We start from the raw sequence: 19,096 nt of genomic DNA on the forward strand, positions 1-19,096 counted from the left end.
AGAGTGTTTCTGAATGAGAACAGCATTTGAGTCACTGGACTAGGTAAGGTAGACTGTTCTCCCCACTGAGGTTGGGCATCATCTAATCTGCTGAGGATCTGAAGAGAACAAAAGGAAAAGCAAGGAGGAATTCACCTCTTTTTTCCCTGCCTCTCTGCTTCAGGTGGAACATTTCATCTCTCATCTTTTCCTGCCTTAGACTCATTACACCACTGGTTTTCCTGGGTCACCAGTTTGCTGGTGTCAGTTTGTGAAACTTCTTAGCTTCCATAATAGTGTGAGCAAATTTCTCATAATAAATAAATCTCTCTTTCACATATATATAGAGGACATTACCAGATTTATAGTGAAACAAAATATTTTCTAGCACTTAGAAATGATAAATATTGAACTCAAAATATCAGAGCAACCCAACATGTACATATATATGTATTATATAGGCATATATATTATATATGTATATATGTATTTAGCTTAAAATTATACATGCTGTTGAGATTAATAATTAATGAATCAAGAAAACTGCAGGGGCACCTGGGTGGCTCGGTCAGTTAAGCCTCTGCTTTGGTCCAGGTCATGATCCCAATGTCCTGGGATCAAACCCTGTGTCAGGCTCACTGCTCAGCAGGGGAACTTGCTTCTCCCTCTCCCTCTGTCTGTCTCTCCATCTGCCTGCCACTTCCCATGCTTATGTTCTCTCTGTAAAATAAATAAATAAAATCTAAAAAAGAAAAAACAAAACTGTGTATTTTGTAAAGTTTTTACTGTGGAATATATCTAAAACACCTTAAAATTTGGAAGTATAACTGTTTATTGTACAATAAGAGCACACTTGACATTAAAAACATATAATTAATATATATTTTATATCATATACAAAAATATAATAAGTGTATACATTTATACACTTGCACATATTTATGTATGCAATCTCCTATTGATTTAGTTTCTCTAGGGAACTCCTAACAATGCAACATGGAAAAAATGCACTTATACTTTTTAAGAGTCTTAATTGATATGTAAAGTGTATAATATACTTCATGAGAGACTATAATGAGTTAAATCATGCATAGTATAAACCTTAGAGTTGCACTTATACAGTAGCCACTAAATGTAGGAATGTAAATTTAATTTAAATTAATTAACTAAAATTACAGTCTGAAATTGGATACCATAGTTTTAAAACATTTTTATCAGAGGGAGACAAGATGGCGGGGAAGTAGGAGGAGGCGCCTTTTCAGCCTATACCCTAAAGTGAGCTGATTACCTACCAAAGAACCCCGATCACCCATGAAATCAGCCTGAGATCAGAATTATACATGTCTGGATCTCTAAGGGGCAGAAGACGCCAGTGGGCAGGTAAAGTGGAGTGGGAACGTCGGACTGATATCGGAAGGTAAGCAAAAGGTGGAAGGAGCCACCAGAGGCAACTGATTGGAAAGTAATACCCCAAAAAATAAAAAAATAAAAAGAAAGAAAATAATACCCCTAATACGAGAGTGCCCTGCATCTGGGGACCAGCATTAATTTCGAGACTGGTTGAAAGCACTCAAAAAGAGCAAAGGATTGTGGGGAGGGGGGGTTGTGCGAATCAGAGTGGCTAGGGACAGGGGCTTAAGTCCCTGGACCCAGGACAGCCTCGCCTGGTGCTGAACCAGAGGGAGTGAGGCGGAGAAACCAGGTCTTGGTCCCTGAGCCGCCAGTGTGGCCGAGATTGCTTGGGGTCCGGCTTCTGTGAGGGGCTGCGAGCCTCACCAGCTGGCAGAATGCCCCGCCATGCTACAGAGCCTGAGACGCATGTGCCCCTCACCTTCCCCAGAGAGAGGTGTGCGAAGGCCCAGCCTGGTACTCTTGGACCCACACCCTGCTCTCAGAGCCTGAGATGGGTGCGTGCCCCACAGCCTCCCCTGAGAGAGGTGCGTGCAAGCCCAGTGCTCTTAGACCCAGAAAGACCAGGCACTCCCAGCCCGGGCCAGGGGGAAAATCTCAGTGTACAATGGTTGCTCAGAACCTCTCTGGCAGTCTGGAGCTGCCCAGACAGCCGCCACTCTCCTGGTTTTGGGTACAAGCAGAAGATCCTGCATCCCCAGGGACCACGACTCGGAACATGCTGTGCCAGCAGCCAAGGGGGAATTTATATGGGCTCTGCAGCACCCATAGGAGAACAAACTGAGGCTTCTCTCTGAGAGGGAGGTCAAGGTGCAGTTTGCTTTCCTCTAAGCCTACAAAAACCATCAAAAGTGGTCAAGGTGAGAGGAAAAAAAAAAGTGAACAAACATAAAAACCTCCAGAGAACAAAAGCCTGATAAAACCGGTTTCCTCAGAGCCCACCCCACCTTGAGGGGGTGCAGGAGGACTTAACTCAGGAAACATCACTGACTGAAAACCCACATGGCAGGCCCATACCCCAGAAAACCAACCGGGAAAGAAAAAAAAAAAAAAAGACCACAAGAGAACAACCACCAATACTTCATAGGACAACTTTTATTTTTAATTTGTTCCCACTATTCTGGCTCATTTTTTTTATATAGGTAATTTTTTAACCTATTTACCATCACAGTGAGATGTCCAATACATCAAATTCCATAATAACCTTCTAACCTGAACTTTTTGATACATATACCTATGTTTTTCTTTTGCATTTCTATTTTTAAAATTTCTTTATTTTATTTTATTTTATTTTCATTTATTACTTTTTTATTTTTATTTTCTAATATTCATATAGAGTTAAACTTCAAAGTAATCCCCTTTCCCCAATCAATACTACCCCTATAGGGAAACCATTTTTAATCCCCCTTTATCTTAGGAAAGTTGAGTCCTTTAACAAAGATATCAAGATACATCCAGAAAGAATCAGAACAACCTTCCTCGCCCACACCGAGAATTTATAACCACTCTCCCATCTTTTGCTTCCTCCAGTGTTTCTGTGTTTTTGTGTTTGTCCTAATAGTATATAAATCTTACACTTGGGGTTCTTTTTGACGAGGTTCTTCCTTTATTTGCTTATATATATATTTTTTTCTCTTGTCATATACTTTTATCAGTCTTTTTGTTTGTCTGTTTTTGTTTGTATACTTCATAAATCTTACCTTGGGACCCATTTGGGCTGAACCTTTTCTTTTATATTCCTTCTTTCTTTCATGTCTCTCTCTCTCTTTTTTTCTTTTTCTTTTCTTTTTTCTCTCATTTGGGTGGGAAATCCTGATTGCTCAGAAGCATTCCAGGGTGCACCTTGATTGCACCACAGTTGATACATCCAGCTACCTCCGTTCAGTCATCTCTCACCAAAATGAGTAGGAGGAGGAATGCCCAACAGAAGAAAAATACAGAGGATGGACCTTCTGCAACAGAGCTAACGGCTATCAACATAGACAATATGCCAGAAAGAGAATTCAGGCTAACAATTATCCAGGTAATAGCTAGGTTGGAGAAAGCCATGGATGACCAAATGGAATTGATTAGAGCCAAACTGAAAGTGACCAGAGATGATGTTCACGATGTTAGAACACAGCTGAAAGCTACCCGGGATGAGGTTCACAATGCTCTCAATGAGTTCCAATCTAATTGAAATTCTCTCAAAGCTAGGGTAACTGAGACAGAAGATAGAATTAGTGATCTGGAAGACAAACAGATAGAAAGGATCAGGAAGAAACCTGGAACAAACAGCTTAGAAGCCACGAAAACAGAATCAGGGAAATAAATGATGCCATGAAACGTTCCAACGTCAGAATTACTGGAATCCCTGAAGGGGAGTAGAGAAAGAAAGAAGTCTAGAAGATATAGTGGAACAAGTTCTTCATGAAAATTTTCTCAATCTCGTGAATGGAACCAGCGTTCATGTACTAGAGACTGAACAGTCTCCACCCAAGATTATAGATTCCAGAAAAACATCAAGGCACCTGATAGTCAAACTGAGGAATCATAATTGTAGACATAATCTCTTGAAAGCTGCTAGGACAAAGAGGCTCCTTACGTATAGAGGAAAGCCCATCAGAATAATGTCAGACCTGTCCACAGAGACATGGCAGCCAGAAAGGGCTGGCAAGATATATTCAGGGCACTAAATGAGAAGAACATGCAGCCAAGAATACTTTATCCAGCAAGACTGACATTCAAAATGGATGGAGAGATAAAGAGTTTCCAAGACCGGAAAGGCTTAAAAGACTATGCAACCACCAAGTCAACACTGCAGGAAATATTAAGGGGGGGTTCTATAAGAGGAAAAATCCTAAGAATAGCATTGAACAGAAATATAGAGACAATCTACAGAAAGAAAGACTTCAAAGGTAACACGATGTCAATAGAAACGTATCTATCAAAAATCACTCTCAATGTGAATGGCCTAAATGCGCCCATAAAAAGGCACAGGGTTGCAGATTAGATAAAACAACAGGACCCATCCATATGTTATCTACAAGAGACCCATTTAGAACCTAAAGATATACCCAGACTGAAAGTGAAGGGATGGAGAAGCATCTTTCATGCCAATGGGCCTCAAAAGAAAGCCCGGGTAGCGATTCTCATATCAGACAAATTAGATTTTAAACTAAAGACTGTAGTCAGAGATACAGAAGGACATTACATCATTCTTAAAGGGACTATCCACCAAGATGATCTAAAAATTGTAAATATCTATGCCCCCAATATGGGAGCAGCCAATTACATAAGAAAACTGTTAATCAAGATAAAGAGTCATATTGATTTGAATACACTAATAGTAGGATATCTTAACATGCCTCTCTTAGAAATAGATCATCGAAGCAGAAAATCAATAAAGAAACAAGAGCATTGAATGACACATTGGACCAGATAGACCTCAAAGGTATATACAGATCATTCCACCCTAAAACAACAGAATACTCATTCTTCTCAAGTGCACATGGAACCTTCTCAAGAATAGACCACATACTGGGTCACAAATCAGGACTCAACCAATACCAAAAGACTGAGATTATTCCCTGCACATTCTCAGATCACAATGCTTTGAAAATGGAGCTCATTCACAAGGAAAATTTCGGAAGGAACTCAAACACCTGGAAGCTAAAGACCACCTTGCTTAAGAATGCTTGGATCAACCAGGAGATCAAAGAAGAATTGAAACAATTCATGGAAACCAATGAGAATGAAGACACTTCGGTCCAAAACCTATGGGATACAGCAAAGGCGGTCCTAAGGGGGAAATACCTAGCCATCCAAGCATCCCTCAAAAAAATTGAAAAATCCAGAACACACCAGCTATCTCTACACCTTAAAGAACTGGAGAATCAACAACAAATCAAACCAACTCCACACATAAAAAGGGAAATAATCAAGATTAGAGCTGAGATCAATGAGGTAGAAACCAGAGATATAGTAGAACGTATCAATGAAACTAGAAGCTGGTTTTTTGAAAGAATCAATTAGGTTGATAAACCACTGGCCACACTAATACAAAAGAAAAGAGAGAAAACACAAATTCATAAAATTATGAATGAAAAGGGAGAGATCACAACGAACACCAAGGAAGAAGAAACAATCATCAGAAGTTATTATCAACAGTTATATGCCAATAAGCTAAGCAACCTAGATGAAATGGATGCATTCCTGGAAAACTATAAACTCCTAAAATTGAACCAGAAAGAAACTGACAACCTGAATAGACCAATATCTAGTAACGAGATTGAAGCGGTAATCAAAAACCTTGCAAAAAACAAGAGCCCAGGACCTGATGGATTCCCTAGGGAATTCTACCAAACTTCCAAAGAAGAAATAACACCTATTCTCCTGAAACTGTTTCAAAAAATTGAAGCAGAAGAAAAATTTCCAGACTCTTTCTATGAAGCCAGCATTACCCTGATCCCCAAACCAGGCAAAGACCCTACCAAAAAGGAGAATTTCAGACCAATATCACTGATGAATATGGATGCTATGATTCCCAACAAGATCCTAGCAAACAGGACCCCACAGCACATGAAAAAGATTATCTACAATGACAAGGTGGGATTCATTCCTGGGCTACAAGGATGGTTCAATATTCGCAAATCAATCAATGTGATAGAACAAATTAATAAGAGAAGAGAGAAGAACCACATGGTCCTCTCAATTGATGCAGAAAAAGAATTTGACAAAATCCAGCATTCATTCCTGATTAAAACGCTTCAAAGTATAGGGATAGAGGGAATATTCCTGAACTTCATCAAATCTATCTATGAAAGGCCCACAGCAAATATCATCCTCAATGGGAAAAAGCTTGCAGCCTTCCTGTTGAGGTCAGGAACACGACAAGGATGCCCAGTCTCACCATCTTGTTCAACATAGTATTAGATGTCCTAGCAACAGCAATCAGACAACAAAGAGAAATAAAAGGTATCCAAATTGGCAATGAAGAAGTCAAACTCTCTTCTTTGCAGATGACATGATTCTTTATATGGAAAACCCAAAAGACTCCACCCCCAAACTACTAAAACTCATGCAGCAATTCAATAACGTGGCAGGATACAAAGTCAATGTACAGAAATCAGTGGCTTTCTTATACACTAACAATGAAAATACAGAAAGGGAAATTAGAGAATTGATTCCATTTACTATAGCACCAAGAACCATAAGATATCTGGGAATAAACCTAACCAAAGAGGTAAAGGATATGTACTCAAGGAACTACAGAACATTCATGAAAGAAACTGAAGAATACACAAAAAGATGGAAGACCATTCCATGCTCTTGGATTGGAAGAATAAACATTGTTAAAATGTCTATACTGCCTAGAGAAATCTATACTTTCAATGCTATTCCGATCAAAATTCCACCGGTATTCTTCAAAGAGCTGGAGCAAATAATCCAAAAATTTGTATGGAATCAGAAGAGACCCCGAATAGCTAAGGAAATGCTGAAAAACAAAAATAAAACTGGGGGCATCACGTTACCTGATTTAAAGCTTTCCTACAAAGCTGTGATCACCAAGACAGCATGGTACTGGCATAAAAACAGAGTAAAACAGTGAAACAGAGTAGAAAGCCCAGATTATGGACCCTCAATTCTATGATCAAATAATCTTCACCAAAACAGGAAAAAAATATACAGTGGAAAAAAGACAGTCTCTTCAATAAATGGTTCTGGGAAAACTGGACAGCTATATGTAGAAGAATGAAACTCGACCATTCTCTTCCACCGCACACAAAGATAAACTCAGGAATCCATCAGAATCCTAGAGGAGAACATAGGCAGTAATCTCTTCGATAGCCACAGCAACTTCTTTCAAGATATGTCTCCAAAGGAAAAGGAAACGAAAGTGAAAATGAACTTTAGGGACTTCATCAAAATCAAAAGCTTCTGCACAGCAAAGGAAACAGTCAACAAAACAAAGAGGCAACCCACGGAATGGGAGAAGATATTTGCAAATGACAGTACAGAAAAAAGGCTGATATCCAGGATCTATAAAGAACTCCTCAAACTCAACACACACAAAACAGATAATCATATCAAAAAATTGGCAGAAAATATGAACAGACACTTCTCCAATGAAGACATACAAATGACTATCAGACACATGAAAAAATGTTCATCATCACTAACCATCAGGGAGATTCAAATTAAAACCACATTGAGATATCACCTTACACCAGTTAGAATGGACAAAATTAGCAAGACAGGAAACAACATGTGTTGGAAGGGATGTGGAGAAAGGGGAACCCTCTTACACTGTTGGTGGGAATGCAAGTTGGTGCTGCCACTTTGGAGAACAGTGTGGAGATTCCTCAAGAAATTAAAAACAGAGCTTCCCTATGACCCTGCAATTGCACTACTGGGTATTTACACCAAAGATACAGATGTAGTGAAAAGAAGGGCCACCTGTACCCCAATGTTTATAGCAGCAATGGCCACAGTCACCAAACTGTGGAAAAAACCAAGATGCCCTTCAATGGACGAATGGATAAGGAAGATGTGGTCCATATACACGATGGAGTATTATGCCTCCATCAGAAAGGATGAATACCCAACTTTTGTAGCAACATGGACGGGACTGGAAGAGATTATGCTGAGTGAAATAAGTCAAGCAGAGAGTCAATTATCATATGGTTTCACTTATTTGGGGAGTCTAACAAATAGCATGGAGGAAAAGCAGAGTTAGAGAGAAGGGAGTTGAGGGAAATTGGAAGGAGAGGTGAACCATGAGAGACTATGGACTCTGAAAAACAATCTGAGGGGTTTGAAGAGGCGGAGGGTGGGTGGTTGGGGTAACCAGGTCATGGTTATTAGAGAGGGCACAGATTGCATGGAGCACTGGGTGTGGTGCAAAAACAATGAATACTGTTACGCTGAAAATAAATTTTAAAAAATTTAAATAAATACAAAAAAAACCTCACAAAAAACAAAAAAACATTTATATCATCCATTGAATGTTCTAATATACAGCATTGCTTTAAAGAACCCACTAAAAAGAAAACCAGAAAGATAAAATAAACAAATAGAGATGGTAAAATGAGTACTAAGAAATTCTTAATCCAAAAGATGGCAGGAAAAGAATGAGATAAAGAACATGCATCAAGATGTTACAAATATACCTCACAACCACATCTAGAATTACAGTAAATTTAAATATTTATTCCCTTCTAGGAACATGGAACTTATTAATGAAGACAGATATGATGGGCCATAATATAAATCTCAATAAGTTTAAAGAATATTAAATTATATATGCTGCATTCTCATATCAAAATAGAATTATATTCATAATCAATAAGATATATTAAATTTTTCTATATATTTAAAAACATAGAAATAAATGTGTAAATAATAAATATTTGCCAAGGGAGACATAAATACATAAAATAGAAAATATTTGTATTACATTACAATTAAAAGACAGTGAAACACAAAATTTCTTTGGTGTAGCTGAAGGATTTCCAGAAGGATACTTATAAATTTAAATGTTTATATTAGAAAACAAGAAAAGGCTAGAAGAGAAATCTAAGGAAACAAGATGGTGGAGAAGCAGAAGGACCCTGAGCTTGTCTCCCCCCTCAAACACAGCTAGATAGTTATCAAATTATTCTGAACACACAAGAAATCAATCAGACGTCTAAGAAGGAAACAAAAACAAAAACAAAACTGCAAGTCTACAATCTACAAGTAGAAAAATGACCGCCTTTTGGCAGGTAAGAGATGTCGAAGTTTACTTGGGGGAGACATAGCTGCAGGAGGCTGCAGGGAGGGAACCTGCTTACAGAGGCTACTACCTACGGTATTAGAAATGGTGGAGCAAAAAATCTGAACTTCTAAGTTCACTACTGTGGGGATGTGCCTGGATTAAAAGAACTCAGGTGGCAAAGAGGGGCAGAATCCCAGGAGTGACAGGATGGTCTGAGGATCCCCTGGATCACAGGAAGAATTGGTGGCACCAAGGTGCTCCACTGTTTCCAGGCACAGAAGCCAGGAAGCTGATAGAGAGCAGGAAGTCTTGGTACTAGCTTCCTGTTATAAACTGCAAATGGCCACACAGTCATGTGACCTTTTTCCTGGGACAGACCAGCAAGCGTGGCAATACCCTCCTCTGGAGGAACAGTGCAGGTCCACCCTGCAGCATCTTTGAAATTTGGAGTTTTGGAACTTGGTCATGCACCTGAGATAAAAGGGCTCGGATGTGGGCACAGTAATGCAGGGTTCATACAGAAATCAGGGAAACAAATAGAGTGATTGATTGCTTTTCTGTGAAGGCTCATTGAAGAGTAGGGGGTATGCGAAAGCAGGGCACACTCATTTTTATCCCAACCATTAGTGATGAAAGCCTTCAGAGAACAAAAGAGTGCCACCTAGTGGAAGTGGGAACCATACACCAAGCCCCACCTCCCTCAGCCCTGGAGAAGCATTTCCACTGACAAGTTCGCCAGAGAATCAGCATAGCAGTCAGCTCCCCAAGAAGAACAGCACAAACAAATAGTTTTCACTGTTTATTGATCGCAGAGTGCTACAAAGCTTCAACTCAAGGAGTTGAAGTAAAACTCATGGCCAGGTAACTTAATCAATACAGACATCACTAAGATGTCTGAACTAGAATTTATTTATTCATTTTTTGAAGATTTTATTTATTTATTTGACAGAGAGATAGATCACAAGTAGGCAGAGGGGCAGGCAGAGAGAGAGGGAGAAGCAGGATCCCTGCTGAGCAGAGAGCCCAATGAGGGCCTCGATCCCAGAACCGAGATCATGACCTGAGCTGAAGGCAGAGGCTCAACCCACTGAGCCACCCAGGCACCCCTGAACTAGAATTTAAAACAACAATTAATAGGATACTAGCTGGGCTTGAAAAAAGCGAAGAAGTCACTAGAGAATCCCTTACTACAGAGACAAAGGAACTAAAATCTGGTCAGCCCAAAATTAAAAATGCTACAACCAAGATGCAAACACAAATGGAGGCCATAAAAATGAGGATGGACAAAGTAGAGGAGTGAGACAGTGATATAGAAGATAAAATTATATAAAATAATAAAGCCAAAAAGAAGAGGGAAAGAAAGATAATGGATGATGAAGGTAGACTTAGGAAAATCGGTGACCTAGTAAAACATAATGGCATCCCAGAAGATGAATAGAGAGATAAAGGGACAGAAGGTTTATTCAGACAAATTACAGCTGAACACTTCCATAATCTGGGGAAGGACACAGACATCAAAATCCAAGAAGCAAGTGAACTCCCCTTAAATTCAACAAAAACTGGCCATCACCAAGACATATCACAGTAAAATTTACAAAATACACAAAAAAGAATCCTGAAAGCAGGTCCTCAACCTGAAAGAGAAGCCAGATCAAGCTTGCAGATCTGTCCACAGAGACTTGGCAGGCCAGAAAGGAGTGGAAGGAAATATTCAACATACTGAATAGAAAAAACATGCAGCTAAGGATTCTTAATCCAGCAAGGCTGTCATTCAACTATTTTGAATAGGAGAGATAAAGAGTTTTCTGAACAAAAACTAAAGGTGGTGATGACCACTAAACAGGCCCTGTAAGAAACTTTAAGGGAGACTCTATGAGTAGGAAAGAACAAAAACAAAAAAGAATAGGAAGGACTAGAGGGACGCCTGGGTGGCTCAGTTGGTTGGACGACTGCCTTCGGCTCAGGTCATGATCCCAGAGTCCTCGGATCGAGTCCCGCATCGGGCTCCCCACTCTATGGGGAGTCTGCTTCTCTCTCTGACCTTCTCCTTGCTCGTGTTCTCTCTCAAATAAATAAATAAATAAAAATCCTAAAAAAAAAAAAAAAAAAAAAAAAGATTAGGAAGGACCAGAGAACATCACCAGGAGCACCAACTCTATAGGTAACACAAAGGTACTGAATCCATGACTCTGAATGTAAATGGACTAAATGTGCCGAACACAGGACATGGATTATCAGAATGGATTAAAAAACAAGATCCATCTATATGATGCCTACCGGAGATTCATTTTATATCTAAAGACACTTGCAGATTTAAAGTGAAGGGGTGGAAAACCATCAAAAGAAAGCCAGAGTAGCCATACTTATATTAGACAAACTAGATTTTAAAATAGACGGTAACAAGAGATGAGGAAGGGTGGTATATAATAATTATGGGGTCAAGATGATCTAACAATTGTAAATATATATGCCCCCAACTTCAGAGCACCCAAATATATAAATCAATTAATAACAAACATAAAGAAACTCACTGATGATAATACAGTAATATTAGGGGATCTTAACACCCCACTTACAGCAGTAGACATCATTTAAGCAGAAAATCAACAAGGATACAATGGCTTTGAATGACACACTGGACTGGATACACTTAACAGATATATTTCATTCGAAAGCTGCAGGATACACTTTCTTCTAGACTGCACAGGGAACATTCTCCAGAATAAATTACATACTCGGTTACATATCAGCCCTCAACAAATACAAAAAGATCAAGATCATAACACGCATACTTAAAGACCACAATGCAATGAAACTGGAAGTCAAATACACACACACACACACATACACACACACACACACACACACACACAAGACCTCAGAAAATTAAAGAAGAATTTAAAAATACACGGGAGCAATCAAAAATGAAAGCTGACATCCCCAAACTTTTGGGATGCAACAAAAGCAGTCCTAAAAGGGAAGTATACTGCAACATAGACTCACTTCGAGAAGCAAGAAAAATCTCAAATATAAAACCTAACATTACACCGTAAAGGAGATAGAAAAGGAACAGCAAATAAAGCCTAAAGCCAGTTGAAGAAGGAAATGATAAAGATCCGAGCAGAAATAAATGATACAGAAACAAATAAACAAAACAAAACCACTGGAACAGATTAATGAAGCTAAGAGCTGATTCTTTGAAAGAATTAATAAAATTGATAAACCTCTCAAGACCTAACAAAAAGAAAAGAGAAAGGACCCAAATGGATAAAATCACAAATGACAGAGGAGATATCACAACCAACACTACAGGAATACAATTATAAGAGAATACTATGAAAAATTATATGCCAACAAACTGGGAAACCTGGAATAAATGGACAAATTCCTAGAAACTTACAAACTACCAAAACTAAAACAGGAAGAAATTGAAAATTTGAACAGACCCATAACCAGCAAAGACACTGAATCAGTAATTAAACATCTCACAACAACAACAACAAAAAGTCCTGGGCCAGAAGGCTTCCCAGGGGAATTCTACCAGACATTTAAAGAAGAATTAATACCTATTCTTCTAAAAGCATCCCCAAAAGTAGAAATGGAAGGAAAATTTCCAAATTCATTCTATGAAGCCAGCATTACCGTGATTCTAAAACCAGACAAAGACCCCACTAAAAAGGAGAATTATAGGCCAATTTCCTGATGAACATGGATGTAAAAATTATCTATAAAATATTAGCAAATTGAATTCAACAGTACATTAAAAGAATTATTCACCATGATCAAGTGAGATTTATTCCTGGGCTGCAGGGGTAGTTCAATATTTACAAATCAATCAACTTGATACACTATATTAATAAAAGGAAGAATAAGAACTATATGATTCTCTCAATAGATGCCGAAAAAGCATTACACAAAAGACAGCATACTTTCCTGATAAAAAACTCTCAACAAAGTAGGGATAGATGGATCATACCTCAATATCAAAAAGGCCATGAAAGATCTACAGCTAATATCATCCTCAATGGGGAAAAACTGAAAGCCATTCCCCTCTAGTCAGGAACAAGACCAGGATGTCCACTCTCACTACTACTACTTAATGTAGTACTGGAAGTCTTAGCCTCAGCAATCAGACAACAAAAAAGAAAAAAAGCACCCAAATTGGCAAGGGGAAAGTCAAACTTTCACTACTTGCATACAGCATGATACTCTATGTAGAAAACCCAAAAGACTCCACCACATAATTGCTAGAACTCATATATGAATTCAGCAAATTCACAGGATATAAAAATCAATGTGCAGAAATTTGTTGCATTTCTAGACACCAATAATGGAGCAATAAAAAAAAGTAGAAAGGAAGAATTGATCCCATTTGCAATTGCACCAAAAACAGTAAGATGCTTAAGAACAAATCTAACTAAAGAAGAAAAAGATCTATATTCTGAAAACTATAGAACACTTATGAAAGAAATTTAAGAGGACACAAAGAAATGGAAAGCATTCCATGCTCAGGGACTGTAAAAATAAACACTGTTAAAATGTCTGTACTACCTAGAGCAATCTACACATTTCATGTAATCCCCATCAAAATACCATGAGCATTTTTCATAGAGCTATAACAAACAATCCTAAAATTTGTATAGAACCACAAAAGACCCCAAATAGCCAAAGAAATTATGAAAAAGAAAAGCAAAACTGGAGGTATCACAATTCTGGATTTCAAACTATATTACAAAGCTCTAGTCATCAACACAGATGGTACTAGCACAAAAACAGACACATAGATCAAGGGAACAGAAGAGAGAACCCAAAAATGGACCCACATCTAAATGGTCAACTAATCTTTGACAAAGCAGGGAAGAATATCCAATGGGAAAAAAGACAATCTCTTCAACAAATGATGTTGGGAAAACTGGGCAGGAACATGCACAAGAATGATATCTCACCCCTTTCCTATACCATACACAAAAATAAATTCAAAATGGATGAAAGACCTTAATGCGAGACAAGAATCCATCAAAATCCTAGAAGAGAACACAGACAGAAACCTCTTTGAGCTCGGCCACAGTAACTTCTAACTAGACATGCCACCAAAGGAAAGGGAAACAAAAGCAAAAATGAACTACTGGGACTTCATCAAGATTAAAAAAAAACCTCTGCATGACAACAACAACAACAGAAACAAAACTAAAAAGCAGCCTACGGAATGGGACAAGATATTTACAAATGACATATCTGATAAAGGGTTAGTACCCAAAATCCTACAAAGAACTTAACAAACTCAACACCCCCCCAAAAAAAAATAAACCAGTTAAGAAATAGGCAGAAGACATGAATAGATAGTTTTCCAAGAAAGACATCCAAATGACTGACAGACACATGAAAAGATGCCCAACATCACTCATCATCAGGCAAATACATATCAAAACCATGATAAAATACTATCTCACACCTGTTGGGATGGCTAAAATTAACAACACAAGAAGCAGGTGTTGGTGAGGATGTGGAGAAAGGGAAAGGCCTGTTAGTGAGAATGCAAACTGGTGCAGCTATTCTGGAGAACAGTATGGAAGCTCCTCAAAATGTTAAAAATAGAACTACCATAGTTTCCAGCAACTGCACTACTAGATATTTATACAAAGTTTACAAAAATACAGATATGAAAGCATACATGCACCCCCAATGTTTATGGCAACATTATTAGTAATAGCCAAACTATAGAGAGAGCCTAAATGTCCATCAACTAATGAGTGGATAAAGAAGTGATACACACACACACACACACACACACACACACACACACACTAGAAATATTACTCAGTCATCAAAAAGAATGATATCTTGCAATGATGTGGATGGAGCTAGAGTATATTATGCTAAGTAAAATAAGTCAGTCAGAGAAAGACAAATACCATATGATCTCTCCCATGCCTAGAATTTAAAAAAGAAAACAGATGAACATATGGGAAGGGGGAAAAGAAAAAAAGGATAGAGGGGAAAAGCCATAAGAGACCCTTATGATAGAGAACAAACTAAGGGTTCATAGAAAAAGATGGGTGGGTCACAGGCTATATAGGTGATGGATGTTAAGGAAGGCACTTGTTATTGTGAGCACTGGGTGTTAGATGTATGTGATGAGTCACGGAATTCTACTCCAGAAATCAATATTGTACTGTATGTTAACTGCCTAAAATTAAATTTAAATAATAAAGAAGTAAATGAAAGAAAGGAAGAAAGAAATATAGAAAGAGAGAACAAAATCTAAACCTCCAACATAAATGTCTAGAGAAAGAAGAGGAAATAATATGCAAAAGGAAGAATTAAAAATATGGACAGGAATCAATGAAATAGAAGGTTAGACAACCATCAATGGAGAAAATCAAAGAAACCAGAGAAGTTATATTAAAAAGATCAATAAAGTTTATAAACTCTTTGAGTGACTGATCAACTTAAAATGGGAGTAAAAGCAAATTACCAAAATCAGGCACAGAGAAGGGGCCTGCCTCAGTAACCCATACCAATCAAAAGGATAATAGATAATATTTCTGCCTATAAATCTGGCAATTTAGATGAAGTAGACAAATAACTTGAAACCATAAATTATCAAATCTGACATAAGAAATATTAGAAAAACTGAATATCCATAATGGAACATATGAGAAACAAACAATAAGGAATAAAACATAATTACTTGCTCTTATTTTTACTGCTCAACTTAATACCTCAATTATCAACTAACACAATAGGACATGCGCTCACTTAGATAGAAAATTCTATTTGAGTTAAGAAATCACCAGAACTAGTAAGAATGTTCATAAAATTTGTCAAATATGTGATTCTCTTTGAAAAATAAAAGTTTGGGCACATGAGCAATACTAACTAGAAAATGTAGGAATAGGTAGCAACTAATTAATCTGACCAAATATATATGAGATCTTTTTATAAGAGATTTCTAAATCATAAAATGTCAATTTTAAAGGATCTAAATATGAAGATGTATCAAGTACATAGATGGGAACATTTTAAATGTTTTATTTTTCCTCAAAATAAACTATAGAAGTACAATTTCAATTGGAATTCCTAATATTTATTTTCCTATTTCATGAAACATACTAAAATTCACAAGAATATTAATACCAAAAATAATTTGAAAAGAGGATAAAAAGGGAGTAGAGGCCCTATATGCCATGCACTTTGCACCTTCCATAAATGTAGCAATAATTATATACACAAAGGGACCGTGGGTGGCTCATAGGATGCCTGGGTGGCTCAGTCAGTTGGGCATCTGCCTTTGGCTCAGGTCATGATCCCAGGCTCCTAGGATCAAGTCCAAGTCAGGCTCCTTGCTTGGCAGGGAGGCTGCTTCTCCCTCTGCCTGATGCTCCCTCCCCCCTCTTGCGTGCTCTCTCTCTCTGACAAGTAAATAAATAAAATCTTTAAAAAAAAAACAGGCAACCCTTACTTTCTTGTATTTCACTATTGAGTTTTCAATTATCTGAGTTTTTAAAATCTGATTTGTACCTCACCCCTCCCCTAGAAAAATAGTTTTACTACATTATTGAATTAGGGCAGAGATTTTGACCCTTATTATGCCCAGAACTTGTAACAGTGCTTATTAAATATTTGTTGATAGAAAGAAAAGAAAATGAAAGGTATATAATAGAGATTGAACCACAAATCAGTGGAAGACTTTGGGGAAGTCACTCACCCAATGTAGAAAACCTAAAGTAAATTGCACAGTTCATGCCTACATTAAAGCAAACTGCAGATAGATTTAAGATGTAAATATCAGAGATAAAAATGTAAAAAACTATGGGGAAATAAGACTAAGAGAGTACTTTTAATGTTGGGATAGAAAAGGACTTCTTAAAAATAACCCAATAAATAAAACACTTCCAATAACAAATCATCGAAATAACTGGGCAGAAATTTTAAGAAAATAAGATGCATATAAATTTTGCTAAAGATATATATTGGAAAATTAACACATTTCAATTTATATTTAGGAATTGAAAACTAAACTAAAATTCAATATATACAGCTTTTCAGAACAAAATATCTAAAACAATGCTTTTAAATGAGACCACTGTAGTGATTGCTTCATTGTCTTTTAATACTCCTTTTCAATTCTATTTCTTTGTAATAAAGCTCCTAAATTTTTATTCAACCATCTCCCAAAATAAAGAAGTAAAAGAAGGAATAAAAAGAAGAGGAGGTAGAGAAAAGGTAGGGAGGAGGGTAGGGGGGAGGACTTTCTTCTAGCTCTATATAACCATCGGGATACATTCCAGACACTGGGTTGTGAAAAGATGTAACATGAGCAACTTCTGGGACAAGCCCTTAAAAGGAGGATGAATGTTTTTCTGTGACCTCTTTCCTCTTCCATGCTGTAGACTTGTTAGACTATGAACTCACTGATCATGTACACGAGAAAAACAGTGCACAAAGATGTAGAGGATAGTCCATAGCCACCATACCAGGCATGACTTCAAAGCGATAAGGAAGTCTCAGTTTTGTTTTGGAGCAACTGGGTAATACGCAGCAATCTATGAAGTCTTAGTTTATATACAGATTATATTAAATGGATAGCATTTACTAAAACAATTGAGAAGTAGTGGTATACTATGTATTTTATATTTATAAATTTATATATTATATTTATTAAATGTAATATATTTATGTATAATTATATTTTATATGTTATAATTATATTTTATAATTATATATTATATAAATATACATGTTAAATACTATGAATATATACTTATATATTTACAAATTTATATTTATAAAATATATATTTTAATGGTTGGTGATATTTCCTATAGATGCTTTCCTATAGATGCTTTTCCATTGACTATTGTAAGTATTGAACATAACACAGTTTTTATTTAAAGCCTTCATGAGGAAGCTTTGAATTATAAAGATGCTTATTTGTTCATCTAATTTTAGAAGGCACAGTCAACCAAATTGCTCTTGTTGCAAAAAAGCCAGCATGACAGCTAAGAGGTGATACATAATAGCCCTGACTTCTTTCATGCCTTTACGGAAATAATGAAAATCAATGGGTAGAGAAAAAGCATACGTAAGTTTTTCAAGGAAAATAGGATAAAAGGGGTTTCTAACTATAATTTGGAAAATCTGATTATCATGTACCTTTTCTACCAAGCAATATTCTAATGAATAGCAAAGTCAGGGTAACATCCTACAAGTGTAAACCAAAGAAATTATGCATAAAAGAATATGTGTTAGGAAAGAACCTAATGTTCAAATTCTGGAAAAGTATTTTGCAAACACAGATATTTAAAAGGCTACAGGGTAAGACCTAGCCTCTCAGTCACAGCAATACATTCTCTTTAGACTATCATGTGAACAGTATATTACTTTGAATGTCTTTCTGTTTTCTAGAAAAAAATTACATTGGAACAAAGTTTGTATTTTTAATATAGGTTTATTTAACATATAAATAAATGCATGCAAGTGTGAATAGCAGTACCCCAATAACACATATTTCTTTTCAATTCATAAATCTCAAAGCTTACATCCTTGAATGTCTTTATGATAAATTTAACATTCCAGGCTAGAATATTTGTTTCCATTCCAAGTAAAGATGGTGAGGCTGTAATTTAGAATGGACTGGTAAATGAAGTTATTACACTATCAACAGAATAGTTACTAGAGGACAGATTTTGAAGAGCAGTTACCAAGTTTATAAACCCAAACCAAAAGGTTTAAAAGAAAAAGTGATATATACATGTGACATAAAAAAAAAAAACAAAAAATATTCACGAACTCAACTATCATTGGTACCCCCACTGTTTTATGCGTATACAAATTAGTCTTATATAATAAATTATATTCAAGAAATCAAATTTTTTTTCAATAAAGCTCAAATTACATTCAGGAATAACAGACTTCAAATTTTATCTCTTCAAATAATAATGGCTTGATTTATTTTCATCATATAGA

This window comes from Mustela lutreola, chromosome 13 (genome assembly GCF_030435805.1).
Source record: "Mustela lutreola isolate mMusLut2 chromosome 13, mMusLut2.pri, whole genome shotgun sequence".
Lineage (NCBI taxonomy): Eukaryota > Metazoa > Chordata > Mammalia > Carnivora > Mustelidae > Mustela > Mustela lutreola.